The sequence below is a fragment of the Plecotus auritus genome, assembly GCF_963455305.1.
Source record: "Plecotus auritus genome assembly, chromosome: 10".
NCBI classification, from domain to species: Eukaryota; Metazoa; Chordata; class Mammalia; order Chiroptera; family Vespertilionidae; genus Plecotus; species Plecotus auritus.
Window position 1 is genome coordinate 40,769,685 of NC_137785.1, and position 18,073 is coordinate 40,787,757.

The following is an 18,073-nucleotide window of genomic DNA, read 5'->3' on the forward strand; positions in this document are numbered from 1 at the left end:
CACTGGCCAGCCCAGTTTCCAGGACAGAAGGGAGCTGCATAGAAGCCTGTTCTGAGGAATGGCAGCCAGAAGCAGTGGCCAGCTCCCTCATGTGATCAGAGAGGCAGGAGATGCCAGAGGGTGGGGAGAGAAGGGGTGAGGAGAGATGCAGTGGGTGAGGGGAGGGTTCCTCACTTAGCTACGCTCATTCCCACTCCCTTCACAGTCCCCTGTCATTCATAGTGCTTTTCGAGTCACTCCACTCACCTGCACCCACTTCCGACCCCCATGCTCCCCTCCAGTGCCTCTCAGCAGCCTTCCCAGCCCGTCTCTGCCATTCTTGAAGGCCTTGTGCAGTGGGCCACGGGAAAGGCCCCTCAGCATGGGCTCACCAGTGTCCCTCCTTGCGTCAGGGCAGCCCAACCTCTGTCTCAGGGCCGATGCTCTGCCTCCTTCCTGCTGCAGCTGTCAGATAGGCCGGGGTTGAATGAGAGGCTTCTGGACCTCAGGGCTGGGGAAACCTGTGGTCCTGCCATCCTAAGGCTTGTGCTCTGGCTGCTAGACCTGCTCACAATAAGATGTGCCCGTTTCAGAATTTGGTCCTCTGCTTCTGGCTTTGAAAGGCTGGTCCATCCATCACCTGCCCCAAGGAATGAGGGTCATAGGTGCTCAGGGGTTCTTCAAGCCCCAGAAAGCATCAATAAGAGGATATGTGCATTTCCGTTCCACACGGCTAGGGAGGGTGAGTCCTCGATGCTCTCCCTGCCTCCACCCTGGGCAGGGGCCTGCTGTCTCAATGCCACGTGCAGTGATGAATGGCAGCGAGCCACTTTTAAACAGGTGGGCAAGAAAAATACGGACGCTGAAAGACTATGTTTCTTGCAATTTTCAGAGTACATGATTGACATAAATGTAATCCGCCTTTTCAGAATGGCTGGGTTTTAGCCAGCCTGGCGTCATGGAAATAACCATCTTTTTCCTACTTAACGTGCAGCATAAAGTCCAATAGCCAGAGTTAGTTGAAACACTTAATAAGAATAATGGTATTGTAATGTGTTGCCCTGGGAATTGTGGTCTGCACCGAGAAATACAGTTTTACTTTGCAGCAGGTTAATTGCAAGATCTCATTTCTCTTGCGTCTGCTTCTCTCCTGACCCCTGGGGACTTCAGTCCCTTCCTCTTTATGAAGTTGTTCTTGGGGGCGAGAGAGCAAGCACTGTTGCATTTCCCTCTTACCCCGCAATGCCTGGGCCTACATTATGTATTCGAATGTCACTGTAAAATTTGAAAGATAAATGAATCAAGGAATAGAATTGATTCTGCCCTTACTCAGAGAATTGTAAATGTTGTTTGGATAGGCCGTTAAATAAATTCCAGCCTGCAGAGAAGCCTTCAGTAGTGTGTTCATGCGGAAGTAAGTCGTCCCGTGACACCCACATCCATTCATCTGCGGATTAGCAGGTGCAGAGTCGATCAATTCAAAGGATGAAATGTCAGAGAGTTCTTCAGGGTTTGCTCGCAAGTCAATCATATTCATTGTATACCTAGTTTTAAAATACATTTTATTTTTAAAGCAATTTTATATAGATAGGTGCATTGTGAAGACAGTACAGAGAGTCTCCATGTAGCTTACATTCAGCTCCCCGATTGTTAACATCTATGTTAATGTGGAACATTGGTTACCATGAAGGAACTGACAGTGATAGATTTCTATTAAGGAAAGTCCATATTATTCAGATTCCCTTAGTTTTGGCTTAATTTCCTGTCCCAGGAGCCCATCCAGGAAGCCTCATTACATTTAGATGTCATGTCTCCTTAGGCTCCTCTAGGCTGTGACACTTTCTCAGACTGTCCTTATTTTTTGGTGACATTTAGGGAAACTGGCCAACTACTTTGAGGGATGTTCTTAAATTGAGATTTATCTAATGTTTTTCTTACGATTAGACAAGGGTTATATGTTTTGGGGAAGAAGAACACAGAGTTAAGGTAATTGTAATGTTCCACTGTCAGTTTCTGAGTTTTGACAAATGTACCATGATAATGTCAGATGTTAATAATATGGGGGAAGCTGGGTGGTACACGAGAATTGTCTGCACTATTTTTATGAACTATCTGCACTGTCTTTGCAACTTTTTGGAATACCTAGCAGTATTCTAATATAAGGAGTTTATCTTTTTAAATAAACTAGTGTTTCTAAATTTAAGATAAAATAAATCATCCCAAAGAGGATATGGAGACACAAAATTCGTGCATGGGGGTGTGTGTCCCTCAGCCCAGCCTGCACCCTCTCCAATCTGGGACCCCTCGAGAGATGTCCGACTGCCCGTTTAGGCCCAATCCTACTGGGATTGGGCCTAAACGGGCAGTCGGACATCCCTCTCACAATCCAGGACTGCTGGCTCCCAGCTGCTTGCCTGCCTTCCTGATTGCCCCTAACCGCTTCTGCCTGCCAGCCTGATCACCCCCTAACCACTTCCCTGCCAGCCTGATTAATGCCTAACTGCTCTCCTGCCAGCCTGTTTGCCCCTAACTACCCTCCCCTGCAGGCCTGGTACCCTCCAACTGCTCTCCCCTGCAGGCCTGGGTCCCCCCCCCCAACTGCCCTTCCATGCAGACCCGGTAGCCCCCAACTTCCCTCCTCTGCCGGCCTGGTCACCCCTAACTGCCCTCCCCTGCAGGCTTGATTGCCCCCAACTGCCCTCCCTTGCAGGCCTGGTCCCTCCCAACTGCCCTGCCCTGCTGGCCATCTTGTGGCAGCCATCTTGTGTCCATATAGGGGCAGCCATCTTTGACCACATGGGGGCAGCCATCTGCTATGTTGGAGTGATGGTCAATTTGCATATCACTCTTTTATTAGATATGGTAGAGGCCTGGTGCACAGGTGGGGACCAGCTGGTTTGCCCTGAAGGGTGTCCCGGATCGGAGTGGGGGTTCCCTTGGGGCATGGGGCAGCCTGGGCGAAGGGCCTGTGGTGGTTTTCAGGCCGGCCATGCCCCCTGGCGACCGAAGTGGAGGTCCTGGTATCTGGGATTTATTTATCTTCTCTAATTGAAACTTTGTAGCCTTGAGTGGAGCCAAGATTCCTGCTTGCTCCGTGGCTGCAGCCATTTTTGTTGGGATTTATTTATCTTCTATAATTGAAACTTTGTAGCCTTAAGCAGAGGCCTGGGCTGGACAGGGTGTGCGGAAAGCTTGGCTTCCTCCATTGCTGGGGGCAACCCAAGCCTCCTGTTTGCAGCCATCTTGGTTGGGTTAATTTGCATAGTCACTCCTGATTGGCTGGTGGGCGTGGCTTGTGAGTGTAGTGGAGTGATGATTAATTTGCATATTACTCTCTTATTAGATAGGATACACACACACACACACACACACACACACACACGTGCGCGCGCACACACAGTCATCCCTCAGCATCCGCAGGAGACTGGTTCCAGGAACCCTCCAGATACCTAAATCCACATAATGTTTTCCATATAATGATGTAAAACAATGCATACAGTCAACCTTCTGCAGGTCAGAAACAGTATTTTCAGTCCGTGGTCTGGAACCTTGGAACCTGCCAATGCAGAGGGTTCGGCATGTGATAAACAAATATGAACAAACTGGAATGACCCCTGTATGTGTTAATGAACAGTGTAAGTCACAGGTAGCAGAAGTATTTCTGACCTTCAGGTCTAAGTAAACCGTAAAAGGTCCAAGATTCCATTATCTTTACATGAACCAGGTTATCAAGCAGAATTTCTTTCATTTAGAGTGAATGGTATTCCATATTTCTTCCCTGATGTTCTTAATTTTGCAAGCAAGGCTGTTCTTGAATTTAATTTTTAAAAAATGGTTTAAAATGTGCTAAGCCCATTAAATATTGGTGCTTGCCCCATTTTCACTGCATAGAATATGAGAAGAGATATTTTTACCACAGTACGTGGCTTACTTTGCAGACATTACAACTGGAAATAAATACAGTCCAAGAAAGCTACAGAATATGTGACCATTTTATTTTATTCTATATTTAGTTAATAGTATGGTACCAATGTGAATTTCCTTTTTAAATTGATGTATATTTGACATACAATATTTTATTACTTTTAGGTATACATCATAATGATTTGACACTTATACACATTATGAAATGATCCCCTATGACAAGTCTAGTTACTATACAAATTTATTACAATATTATTGACTACATTCCCCTGACGTTTATTTTATAACTGGAAGTTTGTACATTTTAATCCCCCTCATATATTTTTCCATCCCCAACCCCTCCCCTCTCTGAACAACTAGTTTGTGTCCTATATCTATGAGTTTGTTTGTTTTGTTTTTAGATTCCACATATAAGTGAAATCACACAGTATTTTCCTTTTTCTGTCTGACTTATTTCACTTAGCATAATACCTTCTAGGTCAATCTATATTGCCACAAATGGCAGGATTTCATTCTTTTTTTATGGCTGAATAATATTCCAGTAATGCACACACATACACACACATCTTTGTAAATCTATCAAGGAATATTTAGGTTGCTTCTTGGCTATTGCAAATAATGCAGCATTGAATATAGGGGTTCATATACCTCTTTGAATTAGTGTTTTCATTTTCTTTGGATAAATACCCAGAAGTGCAATGGCTGGGTTGTATGCTAGTTATATGTTTAAGTTTTTGTGGACTTTCTATACTGTTTTACATAGTGGCGCCCCATTTTAATTCCCACCAACAATGTACAAGGGTTCCTGTTCTCTACATCATTGCCAACAGTTATTTTGGGTCTTTGTTATAATGGCCATTCTGACAGGTATGAGGTGATATCTCATGTGGTTTTGATTTGCATCTCCCTGATGATTAGTGTAATTGAGCATCTTTTCATGTCTATTGGCCATCTGTATGGCTTCTTTGGAAAAATATCTATTCAAGTCCTCTGCGCATTTGTTAAAGTTTTTTCCTCTTAATTGTTGAAAGTATTACAGATGTTCCCCTTTTCCTCCCATTGGCCCCCTCTCCTATCCCCCCTCCCTCTAGGCCTTCAAGGCACTATTGTTTGTGTCCATGGATTATGCATATATGCATGTAAGTTCTTCGGTTATATTTTTCCATTTATTTGCATCATTTCTAATTTCTTTCATCAATGTCTTATAGTTTCACTTATAAAAAAGATATAATGAGTCTAAGATTCACATAATTCTAATCTCCCACTTTATACTTAGCGACAAAATGCAACATATTAATACCAACCAAATTACATTTAGAAATATGTATTATGCCAATGTAAATGCATAAAAACCACAAAACAGTATACCGAACTATATAAAAATATGCTTTCTATTACAAGGAAAATGGCAATTAATTTCTTTGTATTTTTAGTATCTAATAAGCAATATTTAGTAATCATAAGTAGAGGACACAATATGTAATTTTGATCTTGTCAATAATACTTAGTAGAATGTGATGATAACTAGATGATCACATGTATTTTTTCAAATTTCATAAAAACAATAATAATATTCTACTTAGAAAATAACAGTTTATATTTTGACATTTTTTTCCTTCTCATATCAATATTCTAGTACTTGGCATAGACTGAATCTCATTAACAGAAGCCTAAAATTGAAAGTTGAACAGCTGGGGTGTTGAATCAAAAACCCTGCATAGCAAAAATCAAAGCTTTGTACTTAATTACTTAGCATAATATAATTATTTCAGAAACTACTTGATTTTGAACAGTATGAGCTTTATTTTACTTATCCTGTATGCCACTTCAAGTAAGGGAAATACAGAGAAAAATGCGGTGATGCATATTCATTTTCTCTTTTATAAATAGTGACACTACTTTCAGTTGAAAGAAGAATGGAGAAGAAAACACTGTTCAGGAGGAGTTTGGGAATTAAGAAAGCAGCATCACTGCCCCTTTTGCATGTAATCCATTCTTCTGCTAAAGGGTAAATGTGACATTCTTCCAACGACCACTAAAACTGCGAGGAAACCCTCGAAAATAGCATTTAAAAAATCAATAGTGCCCCTTCACATCTTTTGAATTGGTCAATCTTGATTGCCTCGTTTCCTGAAACATTTTGGAATTCCTGTGAGGATTGATGGCATAAGTCAGTATCATGAGAACCATTAAAGAGAGACACCAAACTTAGAGAGCAAGGTATTGTAGAAACACATTAAAAAGTATCTTCGGGGGATACCATGACTTAAATGTTCCTACCTCCTGGGTCAGTACTAATCATTATTATACATGGGTATATTATAGATACTACAAGTTTTGTTTAAAATAGAATCTAAATTTGCAAGCATGGGCTTCTTTTATAGGGAAGTAAGGAACAAATTGAAAAACCCAGGTGTGATTTCCAGCCCAAGGTGTTATGTGAGCAGAGTCCTCTACCGAGGTCAGGAGCTCTGAGAAGGCCCGCTCCTTTGACTTTGCTTTGATTCCGCTCTAAAGACTTAGGATTGAAAAAGGCCCCGAGAGTCACTGTCATCCTTGTTCCTCCCTCTGCACTCCCCACACCCCACTCCCTCATGGCAACAGAACTGTGTCATGCTTCCCAAGGTGATCATGTGATCATGATTGTATATGCCCTGCTGTAATTTAGGGACGAGAGCGATTGTGTCTGCAATGCAAGAAAGAGGGAGTAGTGCATATGAAAAGAATGATAAAAGTGCCTGGGTAAAGCCACATTGTAAAAGTGATGGTCAAATGAGTTGGATTTGTGAAAATAAATACTTAATTTTAGAACAGTTTGATGTACATATCAGTTGATTTAAAAAAAAAGTTGGATTTAAAAAAAATAACCTGTGTTTCTACTCTAAGTTTAAGATGTAACACACTCAGCAGGAAGTAGGAGAAGCTGCTCCTGAGGCCCCATTGGAATCAGGAATCTGGCTGTGCCTGTTGCTAGAGCTGATTGACCATTTGCAGTTAATTGAGCCAATGCGTGCCATGGGCTGGATTGTGTTCCTGCAAAATTTATATGCGGAGGTCCTAACCCCAGCACCTCAGAATATGCCCATATTTTGAGATGGGACCTTTAAAGAGGTAATTAAGTTAAAATGGGGTCATTGGGGTTCACTCTAATCCAATATAACTTGTATCCCTGTAGGAAGACTTCAGAGATACAAGTTAGGCGATAAACAGAGAGAGGAGGCCAGGTGAAGACACAGGCAGAAGACAGCCGTCCTCAAGCCAAGAAGAGAAACACACCAACCCTGAAACACAGCAATCCTGCTGACACCTCAGTCTCAGACTTGTAGCCTCTAGACCGTTAGAGAATTCATTTCTGTTGTTTAAGCCACCCCGTCTGAGATACTTAGTTACGCAGCCTAGCAAAGTAATACAGACATTTGTTTGTACGCTCATTTACTAGTTCCATGAGCAAATTCGAGATGGTTTTTCCGTGAGTTATAGCTCACTAAGTGCTAAAATATTAATTAACCGCATTCATTTCATTGTTTCTCTTAGTTATTACGTTGGTTTTCTTCAGAAGCTTGATGTTCCCTGGCTGGGCCTTTCACTTTAATGAAGCAGACACTGTGACAGAAAGCTCGGCATGCTCTGTTTCCGAGCTTCACGTCAGGCGGGGCCAGCACAGAGTCAGTCTTCATGGGGAGGTGCCCCCGGGGCCGGAGTGGGAAGGCTTCGCTCTGGGGGGAAATACCCACCCTGCTACCCCCGTTCTCTTTGGACACTGTGTTTCAGGCCTTGCGTGAAGCGTTCTTCAGTGACTGGCCTGGTTGTCTCACTTTTTAGTACATGAGGTTGAAGGAGCACTGGTGGGAACTCGGGGTTTAAAATATTGCACATAATCCTTTAATCATTCTCTTTCTTTTTAGCTCTGCCTCTTGTTCCTGTCCTCACAACACCAGCTGCCTCCGCTTCTAGATATTTCTGGGACTCTATCCAGCAGGGCAGGTTGATTCTCTACTCTACCCTAGTCATCACCTCTACTCAGTTTCTTCCACCAAACTTTTCTATCTACTTTCATTTTTTCAGAAAAATATAAAATCTCTAACCTAGGGATGACTCCTCCTCTTGTATGTTACTAGTGTGCCATAGGAGGCAGAAATAAAGAGGGACCTTTTATATTAGTACTAGAGGCGTGGTTCACGACATTCGTGCACTGGGGGGGGGGGGTCCCCTCGGCCTGGCCTGCGCCCTCTCGCAGTCTGGGACCCCTCGGTGGACATCCCCCGAGGGGTCCTTAGCGCTGCCATGGAGACAGGAGAGGCTCCCGCCCCGCTGCTGCACTCACCAGCTGTGAGCCCGGCTCAGGGCACCTGGCTGAGCAGCATGAGCACCACTCATTAAAAGCCAGGCTGGCTGCTCCTTAGCGCTGCCTCGGAGGCAGGAGAGGCCACCGCCACCGCCGCTGCACCAGCCTGAGCCGCCTTCTGGCTGAGCAATGCTCGCCCTGTGGGAGTGCACTGACCACCGGGGGCAGCTCCTACGTTGAGCATCTTCCCCCTGGTGGTCAGTGCACATCATAGTGACCGGCCATTCCGCAGTTCGGTCGATTTGCACATTAGGGTTTTATTATATAGGATTGGCAGCCAGGGAAGAAGTATTCGTATTGGAGAGTAGTATCAGAGAGCCCCTCTGCCCATAAGAGAGAGCCAGCACCCATCAGCCACGGATGAAATCTTATCTCAATATGTCGGTCAGCTGAGACCTCTGCTGCCACTGTCCTCAGCCCCTCCCCCACCTCCAGGACCAGAAGAGCCCTTGTAGCCCAGTGAGCAATGAGGAGGAGGGAGGACAGCGCTTGGTGGGGAAATAAAGGGGGACTGGCCATGGTCCTCCATCCTCCGTGACAGGAACTGAGGGGAGGAAGGAGCTGTAACCTGAAACACAGCTTCAAGGCTTCCTCCTGCCTAGACTGGACATTCTAATTTCTGAAATTAGGCTGAGCGTGACTCAACTTACCCAGCAGTGCCTGCGGAAACTGAGGCCTGCCTGACTGTTCACACAGTAGAAAGGAGAGTCAGCACACAGAGAGGCTGGAAAGGACTATGACCAAATCTTCACTAACTGACTTTTAAGAGAATGTTTTCATTTTACCAAATGTGTCCTGATGGCAGCTTATGGTGGGATTTGCTTTTAATTTTGCTTCTTAAAATTTTTTTTTTGTTGTTAAATCCTCACCTGAGGATATTTTTTTTTCCTTTTATTCTCAGAGTGAGTGGAAGGGAGAAAGAGGTGGCAGGGGTGGGGAGGGGGAAACGTTGATGTGAGAAAGACCTCGATTGGTTGCCTCACACCAGTATGCACCCTTGACTAGAATAGGACCAATGACCTTTCAGTGGGAGGGTTGCACCCTAACCCCTGAGAACACCATCCAGGGCTTAATTTTTTTTTCCCAACTGCTTTTGATTGGTCTGTGAAGTAACAATTCTTTCAGATTAAGTGCATATTTTTCTTCTAATGTTTTATATGTGTGATAATCTGATAATTTGCTTAAGCATATGTGCAAACTTGTCAGAAGTAAAAAAAAAATCTTGATACACAGCTCACAAGAAACAAAAATAAACATAATTTCAAATTTTACTATCAAGTTGAAACTTCTAAGAAGATGAATCATCATGGTGTTGGAGCAAGATTTTAACAATTTTCAGTTTGCCACTTATTGAGCAAATAATGAAGTTCCCTCAAGAAGTAATTTGACTCAGCTGTACCTTTTTTTTGTTTGTACTGAGATGCTATATGTGCCATTTATATTACACATTAAATTAATTCTAACTAATTTCCTCTTAGAATGTGGATGAGGGAGGGTATCTATTCAAGTGTTTGGCACAATTGTTTTTCTCTTTTTAAAAAGTTCTTTAAAGATTTCATCATTCTGATACAATCAAATTATATGGATGAGAGGCAATGCCGTGCTTTAAGCCCACCTCAAAGATGAGATTTTCAAAAACATCAATTTTATTGAGGTACCCTTTACATACCAATAAAATGTACTCATTTTAGTGCACTGTTCAGTGAGTTCTGACAAATGCATATGCCCATTTGAGCATCACCACTTCTGAGACAGAATATTTTTACCAATCCGAAAATTTCCCTCAGACCCATTCGCAGTCAATTCCCCTGACACCCAGGAGTAGGCAAAAACTGATAAGCCTTCTGTCACTCTCTGTTAGTTTTGCCTTCCCTAGAATTTCAAAGAAACTGAATTGTATACTCCATGTGTGTCAGGCTTCTTTGTTCAACATGATGTTTTTAAGAGCCTTCTGTATTGTGATGTACATCTGCGGTTCATTTCCTTTTGTGGATGCCTAGTAATTCCATCTTCCTTACTCACTCTCTGCTGTTAGCTGTGATCTGTGCCTACACCTGGAGAATGAGACAGGGGACTTTGTCCCCAAACATGCCTTTTCTGAAGTGTATAACCTTGAGCCAATTCCACTCAGCCAGACTGTTCAATTTGCTCGATGTGGGTGATGATGGAATGTTATTTTGTAAACCCAGCAAAGGTTTACATAAGAGACACTGGAAGGCAAGTGATGGGAGTGCCCTTTAAGCATAAAAATGCCAAAAGTAGTGTGAGGAATAACAGCCCTCCCTGTGAACCCAAACATCTATGTTTTGAGCCCGATCGGGGAAGTCACCATTACTGTACTCTATTTTTATTCTTTATGTCCTCATTTGTGGGAGGGTCATAGTTCCGGTATTCATTGCTGTGAAAATGATGATTCTCTCAACTATGCAGGGTTGTGTTCTCAAATAGGGACTAGGCAGCTGCCACAGAAAAGGTCTTTAGGAAACATATTTTTATCCCTAAGCAAGTATATACTTGTGTGAAGTCAAATGAAAAGTAAGTGGAGAAATAAATAACAGATAATAGATATGAATGCAGTCTAGAAGCACACCTTTTCCAAAGTGCTCTACTTGCCCTTAACATATCATTATTACGCTCCTTGTAGAGTATCATTTGCTCTTCTGTGCTCTACACAGTGCCCCAGTCATGTTCAGGGAAGACCACACGTCACATGTTTGCAGGCTCCGTCTGGTTCATGGACTCAGCTTTGCGTGGTGATGTGGCCTATGCCAGAACCCTGCAGACTAGTCGGACATGGAAGTGGGGGTGTCAGATGACCGGGTGTGCAGGAGTCCTCCTGTGGAGACTCTCAGTGATACACGACGCATACACCCACCACCACAGGGTTTCGCACACCACAACGAGACATTGGCATCTCCTGGTGAAACAGGTCCAGAGGCGCCTCCAGTGCCAGTTCCCTATGGTGACAGGAGCCGCAGGTCACCATGAGAACAGTGATGCGGTGCCCTGACCACAGCACAGGGACGTGGTGCCCCATCATCACCCCGGAAGAGGATGTCTCGATGCATTTCCACCATTACTACTGCTGATGTCATCCAGGGTCACATAACGGTGCTATTAAAGGCATGATTGCAGCCCCTTTTCTTCACTTTTCTAATGGTTATTTGTTGTTCAACCAGAGGTTACAACTGTCCATACTATTCCAGTTTGTGGGAAAAGTGACAGATGGTTTTGTATGTGGGAAAACAACAACTGAAAATATTCATAGTGCCCCCCTTTGAACAGTAGCTCACAATAATCACCAGCTGTCCTGTGTTAGTCACACTCCATGAAGAATCTATAACAATGGAGTAGATTTGTCTTTCGTATTTTTAAGTGGACATAATTAGTACAGTATTCCTTATTGTTGAAGTAATTATTTGTAAAAATGCTTTTGATAAATACATCTGATCTTTTCTCATTTTAATTTTGTCAAGTGCTGCTGCAAAAATGAATCAAATTCTGCACTTAGTCCCTTGAATTTTGTATTTCTATCATTTCAAGAATGCCCCTTATCACCATGACTTCTGAAGGAGAAACTTCTTTTTCTGAGAATTATATGACTGCAAGTGAGCTTTTAATACATCGAAACAATGCGGAATGTTGTGTTTCATCTTTACTTCAAAATGTTGGTCCCACCTGTGCATATTTACTTCTGTGCACGCAACGTGGCCTTTTCGGTCTGTGCAGTCTTCGTGACTTTTAAATGTTCTCACCATATATGTCCAATCTTAGGACCCAATAGATGTCAGTGATTGCTGTCTTTTTGGAAACAGCTTATAAACAAAATATTCCCTGAAACTGTTAGTCATGAAATAGGCTATTCAGAATCTCATAACAGTAACCTTTCAAAAGCATTTTTCACAAAATATCTGAGAAATACCTCTTCTACCCATTGTATATTCTCTTTGATAGTTTGTAAATATTACTGAGGACATGATTTTGGAAAAAAAACTTTTTCATATAATAGCGTTGAGTCAATCTCATCTTTCTCTATGGTTTACCCTTCTGGTCCTATTGGAATTTTGCCATGATTGATAATGTTGGGGGAAAAAAGTCAATATTCATCTGAAAGTTAAGCATACCTTAAAATAGCTACAGCTTCTTCAAAATCCCAACAGAGGATAAAAGTGGGAGGGGGAAGTAGAAAGAGAAACCAGTCTTCAATAATGGTGATTGAAATGCCCTATTTTTACAAATTTTATAGGAACATATTATCTCAGATCATGTCCAGGGTCTTCAAAGCTGCCTGTGTAACTGAGGCACCCAGTAGTTCAGGTCTCTTTGAATCTTGACAGGAGTCTTTTCATCTCTTTGATAATAGAAACCTCTGTGGCCCCCTTAAGGTATAAAGAATAGCCTCCTTTACGTAATTAAAGATATCTAGTAAAAAAGATGAACTCTTCCCCTGTTATTGGCTCCTTCCTCCGGGTGGGATGATAGACATGGAAATCTGGGACATGGGGAAGGGATAGGAGCAGCGTCTCTCTGTGCCACAACCCACCTCCCCACCTGCCCCCCTCCCTGCCCCCCCGCCCCAGGCTTCTAGCCTCCATACCAGGGAGGGGACAGAAACAGGAAGCAGGCAAGTTCCTGGTTCACCGGCACTGTTGTGTGTTGGCTTCATTCTCTCTCGACCTGGGAGGTAACAAAGGCAGGTTCTTGCTCCTGCCTGGGTGTTTTCATAACTTCTTCAGAGTCCCCGCGCCTGTCCGTCTGCTGGTGGCCCCGAACTGCTGGGTGATGTTTGCAGTGACACCTGTTGCCACTTCTCTCTTCACCCCTAGTTTCAGGAACTTCAAGCCACACTTTCACTCCCATTGTGCTGTGTCTTCTTCCCAGTGGTTTAATGGCACAGATTTCTCTGAAGAAATCGTCTTCATAAATCTCCTTTCTATTAGCTAAAACTCCTAAGGCACATTCTCCCCTCAAACTGAGTGTAGTTCTTCAAATTCCCTTTTGATATCTACATCTTAATCTGACTCACAACACACTGGATTATGCAATGTCTTTTTTTAAAAAATATATTTTTATTGATTTCAGAGAGGGAAGGAGGGAGAGAGAGATAGAAACATCAACGATGAAAGAGAATCATTGATCTGCTGCCTGCTGCACACTCCCTACCAGGGCTAGAGCCCGCAACCCGGGCATGTGCCCCTGACCAGAATCAAACCCGGGACCCTTCAGTCCGCAGGCCAATGCTCTATCCACTGAGCCAAACCAGCTAGGGCTATGCAATGTCTTTTATATCTAGGTGCTTCACTCCAAACCTTCACTGAAGCATCATTACTTTTGAGCGACCTTAAAAGATTTGGAAAGTCTGTCCAATTATATTTCTTTGGGTTGCAAAAGATCTCAGAAAATGTAAGCTCTAGCAGATCAAAATGGGACTCAAATCAGTTATTGAATTTGAAAACACAGATTGAAGAATCTCAGAGGAAAGGGGGAAAGGGAGGGGGTAGAGATTAACCAAAGAATTCATATGCATATATGCATAATACATGGACACAGACAATAGTGCAGTGAAGGCCTGGGGGAGGCGGGAGCGGGGTGGATGGGGTCAATGGAGGAAAAAGGTGGGAATCTGTAATACTTTTGATAATAAAGATAAAAAAGTCAATTATAAAAACTTAAGAAAAAATAAAATATTACATTAAAAAAAATAAAACACCATTATGATGTTAGGTCTCATTAAATCAATCAATTTTAAACATAGACTCTTTCTTCCAAGCTTAACTTCCTTATAAACATAAATAGAAAATGAAAACTTGTGCTTCTCATAGCTTTTGCACAGTTTACATTACTGTAATTTCAGGAGCTAAATCAGATCCTTATTTTTACTTATGTTCAAGTAGGGTTTTTCTTCTCGCCAGCTCCTTCATTCCCATCTTGTTTTCCACACACATACAGAGACACTTCCTTCTTCTGTGCTCTGTTCCAGCTGTACAGACTGTTAATTATTTGGGCAAGATTCAGAGCAAGGCTGAAACTAAGTGATTTGCAATTTCTATTTACCCTAGACAGTCGGCTTTCTCCACAGTACCTTCAAGCTCAGTAGAAAAGGCAGGCTTAATCAGTAGAAGTCACAAATAACACTGAACAAAATAATCATTTCCAGCCTTTTGTGAATCTTTAAGAGAAGATGTAAAAAAAGCCAGTTTTGTCTGCAAGAACTTCTGCCAGGAAAGGCTTTGTTATTTATTCAGCATTTTTCTACTCTCCCCTCAATCTAAGCTAATTTACCTTAAAGTACTGTCGGCAGAGATCCTCATTTGTGCATATGGTAAATACAGTCATTCAATGTGTAAGCTCTGTTTGATATAAAACACCAAAATATCTCTGTAACCCCCAAAAATCTAGACAAAAAGTGTGGTGATGGCAGTGGGCGGGGCTGGGTGGAGGTAGGTAAATAGGGAGAAAATAGAGGACATCTGTAATAGTGTCTACAAAAGATAATATTTCCTAGATAAGACTTTTCTAGGAATTTAATTTTCTCTTCCTCTAATTCTTCTTATTCCTCACAACAACCTTCCTTACTAGTGTGTTTCCTTTTTAAATAAGTCATTTTAAGGAGTGAGCTACATTTTTAATTTTACACGTGGGCGGTATGTAAACTGATTTAGTTCCTCCCAACATTAGTCCTCTTATTTCTTCATGAAAGATCCCAATATTTAGCTGTGCCCTTGCCACGACTGCTTTCCCCCGCCTTCTTGTCAATGAAGTACAATAGCTTATGTTCTTTTTGAGCTGTAAGGAGAAATTCTGTGTGGTAATTCCAAAAGTCCATTTTAAATGGGAAAAGACTCTACATTTTAGAAGAAATAGCAAACATCTACACGTAAGATTGGAGATGGCCTGGGAACTGTGGCATCCATTGCAGCATTGTGCATTATAGCTCAATTTGAGAGCAAGCTCAAGACTCAGCAGAAGGAGATTAATTAGCTAAATTATTGTACCACCACAGTACCAAATCCTCCGCAACCATTCAAAGCAGGTTTTTCAAGGGTACTAAATATAGAAACATATCTCATCATTTACATTCCGTGACAGAATTAATTACACTATGTGTTTCCACATAATGGAAAATTATACATCCTTAACATATTGTTTCTGAAGATTACTAATAACATGAGGAATGTTTATGTTAAACACAAAAGCATACTGTTCACTTGTACAGAATGCCTGTATATGCCCAGAACAAATCCTGAAAAGAGCTGCTTTGAACATTTTCTTTTCCCCCCTTCTTTAAATATAGTTAAAACTTTCTACAATGAAAAAGCATAATCTTTATAGCAGAAATACACTTAGCACTTATATTTCTAAGAACAAATACGAGGGCTGTAGAGACTTCACGTGAAATGAGAGTTGAGGCGGTTTCCTTGTTTGGCATTTCGGAGGTAATTGAAGAACTTTGCCTGAAGATTTTCAGTGAAGTTGATGGGGGTGAAAGTCAGTTTGCAATAGATTAAAATTTAATATGGGAAACTAAATATGCTAGTGAGTTTAAATCCTATTTCCAAGCAACTTGCCCATGAAAGGATGGAGAAAGATAAAACAGTAGCTAAAGAGGGACTTGAGGTTAAAAGGGGGCTGCATTTATATTTTATTAGAAGATAGTAGAGGATACACAGGCTAATGCTGCGAGTGTAGGTTAAAAGCTTCAACTTTCTCTGTGAAGAAAGAAGGGGAATTATCAGCAGAGGGACGTGGCTGGTGGCAGGGTGGGCCCTGTGAGGAGGATAATAAAGAATTAAAGTCATCTTTGTGGTGAACAGCGCAGGGAGTTGACCCATGGGCTGACGGTATTGCTGAGCAACATCTGAGTCTGGCTGCCACGGGGGCCCAGAAAGCGTGATGACACCAATCTGCTCAGAGGTGTGATTCAATCTTAACAGTCTGCAGGAGGCTGGGTGCCGAGTGGAAAGGTGGGTAACTGGACTGATTCAGAGCTGAGAGATTAGAAGTTTGGGTAGGGAAATGGGACAAAAATTCTAACTCCGGTGCAACTTCAGTGACCGGGGAGCCGAGGGAGTTGGAAGGTTTTGTTACTTTATGAAGGAGGTGAGGCGTAGCACTCAGATCAGATAATTCAGAGCAGGCCATGGCGCAGTCTTGGGTCTGTTAATTGCTAATGGTTTTCGTGTATCATCACGGCTCCGTGGCAGGATTTTATCATAAAGTTGATCTGACCAGGGAATATTTTCCAGGCTCACTTCCTTGTGTTTACTTTTCTCAGTTTCATCAAGGTGTTTGAATAGAGAAGCAGTAGCATGTAGCACAGAAAGATGTGGGTCATTGGCTTTGGAGAATCAAGTTGCTTAGATGGAGCTGGAGAGGTTTGCCCTGTGGTCCTTGCAGGTTAGGGAGGCTTCCGGAAAGAGAGAAGAACCCCCAATACTCCCCCTTATGCTAGTTCCCGGAGAGCTGTACTTTTATTGAGCACCATCATGATAATCAGGTTTTGTATCAACCATGAGCAAAAATGTGTGTGAAGACTGAAAGTTGATTTTCTCTCTCTGATTAGAGGAAATAAGGTAGAAGCATAATGTATTTTTAAAATATATATACATGTAAATATACATTTTCTCATTAGTGTGATACAATAATTCACTGAAATTGCCATCTCATGCTTTTCCAATTACATTAGAAAGCAGACATTATTTCTATTCTGTATCATCAAGAAAATTACTTTTAATCATTACTACCACTGCCTCTCTCGGCTGTCTGGTTCTTTCTAATCACATAGAGGGTTACAGTAAGTCCATCATAAACATCTACATAATTGGTGATGAGGTGGAATGTCAGCATCTATGAAACAATGCCCAGATAACCAGTGGGCTAGATTATGACCTCATAGTATGAAAGGGGCCACTATAACATATATAGTTATTAGTATTATAGATTAATTCTTCCACATCTAATTATGGACTCATCTACATCTATTCAGTGGTATAATGAATAAGAGACCTTGTTGATTTCAAAACATCAGCCACAAATAAAATTAATAAATGCTTCATAAGCAAGTGAGGAAAGTACACTTTAGCATTTTCAGATCAATATTTGTACTAAATTTCCACAAATAGCTACACTGTGTCTTAGAAAATGCCCCTAAAGGCAAGTACTTATTAAGAGAGTTTAATAATGATGATGACACTTACTGAGCATCTACTCTGTGCCTGGCACTGTTCTAAATGCTTTATATGCATTATCTCATTAATTTTTTTTAATCAGATAAGTATTATGACTGTCATTATATTAAAGGAAAATGAACTAAAATCCTAGTAAAGAGAGGTAAGCTCTCATGCTAGAGATTCTATACCTATTAGTACTTAACTATCACTTACCTTATGCAAGATTTTATATATCACTAGTGGCCCGGTGCACAAAATTCGTGCACGGGGGCGGAGGGGTTGTCCCTCAGCCCGGCCTGCACCTTCTCCAATCTGGGACCCCTCGGGGGATGTCCAACTGGGATCGGGCCTGAACCAGCAGTCGGACATCCCTCTCACAATTCAGAACCACTGGCTCCTAACCACTCACCTGCCTGCCTGCCTGATCACCCCCAACTGCCTCCCCTTCTGGTCTGATCACCCCTAACTGCTCCCCCTGCTGGCCTGCTCGCCTCCAACTGCCCCCCCTGCTGGCCTGCTTGCCCCCAACTGCCCCCCCTGCCATCCTGCTTGTCCCCAACTGCCCCCCCTACCGTCCTGCTCACTCCCAACTGCCCCCCCCCCGCCAGCCTGATTGCCCCTAACCGCTCTGATTGCCCCTAACCGCCTCTGCCTC